We start from the raw sequence: 4,165 nt of genomic DNA, 5'->3' as shown, positions 1-4,165 counted from the left end.
TTTAGACTGATTGTCACTAAGTTTTTATTTTCACCCATTATTTGATAAATTTATGTTTGACACAAGGTTATATTTGGTGTGGAAACTTCTGGGAAGTAAAGGTAAAAGAAATGAGCCACATGGTAATCCAGTACATGCTCTGTTACAGAGTCAGTGTCTTCTTTTGGATAGTAGCTAATGACTGAGTGTGCAAGAAGGCTGCTGGTGGTTATGGAGAAAGATAGAATCTTGCACAGGCTCAGGTGTTTTTGCTTCCTATGGTTACACAGAACATTCCCAATGCAGATCTGACTGATGAACATGGATTCCTACTGCCTCTGCTCCACGTTGGGAAAACCCTGATGGATCTTTGGTTATCATGTCACAGCATGCAACATGTTCCTAAACCCAGCAGTGCTAGTCTACCACTTGAAACAGAAATCTGTTTGGAAGCTCTTTTTACCTGCAATGAGGGGAGCGACAGAGCATCAGTTTTCTTTGCATGGGATCAGCACAGGACATTGTTAGTTACAGACAATGCATTACACTCCTATGAATCTTGCAGATGTTCACACACTATATGAGAGACAGGCTACTGCCTCTTCATCATTCATTGCTCACAAGAAATACCCTAGTCCTCTTTTTGCACTCATGTCATTGACAGCCATCACATTCCCACCGGAGCCCACTGAATGAAGGCATGAAATCAATGGTAGCTAACACCTCTCTATATCCTACATGCCAATCTCTGGCATTCTAGGGAAAATGAAAGGGGGGACTTTGCAAGAACAGTGTTGTTGGAGCCTCTCCCTCTTGATATATATAATGTGGTGTGGACAGGGGTGGTGGCCTCAGGTTTATCAAGCACCTGGAAGTAATGTCCATCCACACCTGTGCTGATAAAGATGGTGTTCAACTGCTTCCTCCTCCTCTTCCCTCTGCCTCCCCCCACTGCTTCCTAGGACACGTAGTGTTGGTTTCTCAGGCAGCCTGGCTATGAAGCCCTTGGCTCCAGTGTGCCTCTCCAGCTGCCTCACTAGTTGGAGCCCAGGTTGAAGGACACCACCTGTGTCTCTCAGGCTTTTCCATGAATCATCTTTCACCTGGCTATTCTTAAAAACATTAAAACCGTTTTTAATTTACAAGATTTTTCATAAAATTTTTAATTGTCACTATTTGTTTGCTTGGCTCTGGTCCTGGGGCTTGAACTCAGGGCCTGGTTGCCCTTGTTGAGGTTTCCTTCCTCAAGGATAGAGTTCTAGTACTTGAGCCAAAACTCCACTTCCAGCAATGATTGTGAGGGTGGGATGCCTTTGGGGAAGAGTAGTTCAGTGGAGATGACAGGCTCCTGTACTTTCCTATCTGGTCTTTTTGGAATCATGGTCTTCACTGAATCTTGAGTCAGAGATCCTCCAGCTTTTCTTCTCTTTGGAAAACACGTGATTACTTTTCCCTATCCAGAGGCCCACTGAGTAGTCTGTGCTTTATTTGAGCCTGAGACATACAAACACACTGATTGTGTGTTTGTTGTGTACATGTGTGTGTCTATTCTTGCTCTATGTAGATGTTCTCTGTGATTTAAAATTCCCCCACAATATCGCACATATTCATTCATATATTGGTATAAAATTAATTTAACTGATTTTGACCATGTTTGACTACTTTTCCCTATCCACGGCTGATCTGCAGAATGTGTGCACTGTGTGGGTCTGTGTGTGGGCACATGGTGCATCTTCACACAACTGTTCCCTATGAATGGGAGAAAAATACCTCCCTCCCAGAGATTATTAAGACTTATTAATTTATATATCTTCTAAACCAATCCATGTGAGAGATACCTGTTCCTTAGGACATCTTCTTTCAAGTGGTATAGGGGCTGGAGTAAAGGAGGGAGGAGTAGCCATGAGGTGGCTAGGGTCCCAGGAGTAAGGTAAGAGTGGACATATTGTGAGACTGTAGCCCTGGCAGAGGCATGGGAAAGCCAGTGGGCAGTGTCCTTTGGATATCTCCCCGTTATTTCAGGCTTCTTGAACTCATCACCAGGGGAACTTGCCATTGCTTTGGTTGTCCTTGAAAATGGTCTTGACCATAGCCTGGCAGTTCTTATATCAGTGGCCATTCTGGTTTTGCCCATGGGCCTGGTGGCAGCCTTGGTGGTACTGGAAGGGGCACAGGCTGTTGTCTGAGCTTGTGGATGAAACATCTTGCCTCCCAGACCACTCTCTCCTCCAACCCCACAAGCACTAGCAACACTACCAGCACCATTTCCTCCTCCTACACCTCCAGCTCCTGGCTGACCAGCACTGCCCACAGCACTTGTCAGGTGATTGGCGATGTTCACACTCAATCTGTGGGCCAGTTTGGGTATGACCTTGCCTCCTCGGGACATGGCTGGCCTTATAGTCTGGCAAAGAAGCTTACACCAGGGCCAGAAGGCTTTTGTGGAGGTTGGTGTAGATGCTTCTGGACCCATTGGCCTCTGCTTTCCTTTGTTTGTGCAGGCCAGATCCTGGCACTCTCTGCTTGCAGACCCTGTGCACCATGGCCCTGGGGTGTTTCTGCCTTTGATGCTGGTGTGGAGAAGGGGTATAAGTCCTGGAAACCAGTGCAAGGAGAATGCAGGGTGGCCTGGCACTGGCTGGAGCACTACTTTGAAGGAGGCCCTGGAATTCCTGGGTGTGCCAGGGAGTGAAGAGCCGTGCTTTGGTCCACAGTACAGAGGCATCTTCAGGGACATTCTGACAAAGGCAAGGCTGCTGCTTCCCCTCCCCCTTTCCTTCTCCTTCTCCCACTTCCCAGGGCAAAGAGGCTCCGAGCCCAGATGGAAGGATGGGGACATCCACTGCAGGTCAGGCAGCCCACCCAAGTTGGCCTGCGACTCAGGGAAATTAGGGGTTTCAGTGCTGAGCAGCACCATTGGCACCCTGGCATCTTGTATGGAATTGGTGACACTGGCTGTATAGTTGGCTGGGGCTGGGGCCAGTTGTCCCGTGCTTACCCTCGAGACTGAGCCATGCACCAAATCTGAGGGTCTACTGGGACCATGGGGGCCATTCCCCCTCATACCTCCTAGAGCAGAGACAGCGGCACAAATCCTGTCCCTGGTCCTCTGTCTCCTTGGCAGCATCTGGCTCTGGTTGAGGGCATCCTCAAAAGACTGTGGAGGTGCGTGAAATTCATGCTGTTGCTGGGATTCACTCTGGTGATTGCCCCCACACAGCTTCTCTGGGTTGCCAGAGGTCTGACCTTAGAGGGCCTAATCCTCCTTTCTCCTCCACAGAGGATCAGCCCCCCTCTTTTGGCTCTGTCCTGTCCCTGGGGTTCTCAAGGGAGATCCTCTTGTAGGCACCTTGGTGAATCCCGGACCTATGGTTTGGGAGGGCACCCAATGCCAGACATGCCCCCGGTACCAGTGGGCCCAAGGTACTGAGGGCCTCTGGAGCTGTCCATGGATCAATGATGAGGATTGATGCTGCCCCCAGAGGATGCTGGGTCCACTTGGGGATGCTTCTCCCACCTGCTACTGGGTCAAGGGCTGGCAGTCTGCTTGCCAGGTCCCTGGAGCTCATACAGCTTCCCAGGCCATGGGGGTCTCTGGCCCAGAGATGAGGCCTCCCTTCCTGGGCACCATGACTTTTCCCAGAGCCCCAAACTACACTTGACTATACTCGTCCTCTTGCACCCACTCTGACACCGACAGCACAAGAGCCTCCTTCCTGGGCTCTTGAGCGCCATCCTAGTCAGAGACCTGCTGTAAAAGCGCCAGTAGATGCGCTGGGTTGCAGCCCAGGATAGCCAAGGTCTCCCAGCATGTGTCCAGCTCCTTTGCCATACTGCTCACCAGTGGGTTCTTCCTAAAACCGTTCATTATCTCTCTGACACCGTTGGCACCAAGGATATTTGCCATGATGAGCAAGACTGAGAACAGACTCAAGGATTTGTGGAGCTCCTCCCAATATGTGCTGGAGGCCAGGAGCTCCTGAATCTGCCTCATAGCTCCACACATCCACCTGGCACCTCCATCATTTGCCAACCATGTCCACATTTACATAGGTGCCTGGGCCACTCACCTGGGTTCTTGGATGCCATGGGTCACTCACCGTGCTCAGAGCACTTGTCTCTGGTCGGTCACTGCGAGGCACATGGCACTGCCCGGCACTGTCCAGAGTGACTCTGCCTGCCAGCT

This window comes from Dipodomys ordii, unplaced genomic scaffold (assembly GCF_000151885.1).
Source record: "Dipodomys ordii isolate 6190 unplaced genomic scaffold, Dord_2.0 Scaffold246, whole genome shotgun sequence".
In the NCBI taxonomy this organism is placed as follows: Eukaryota; Metazoa; Chordata; class Mammalia; order Rodentia; family Heteromyidae; genus Dipodomys; species Dipodomys ordii.
The sequence above is the reverse complement of the archived record's forward strand: the minus strand, read 5'-3'. Positions refer to the sequence as shown.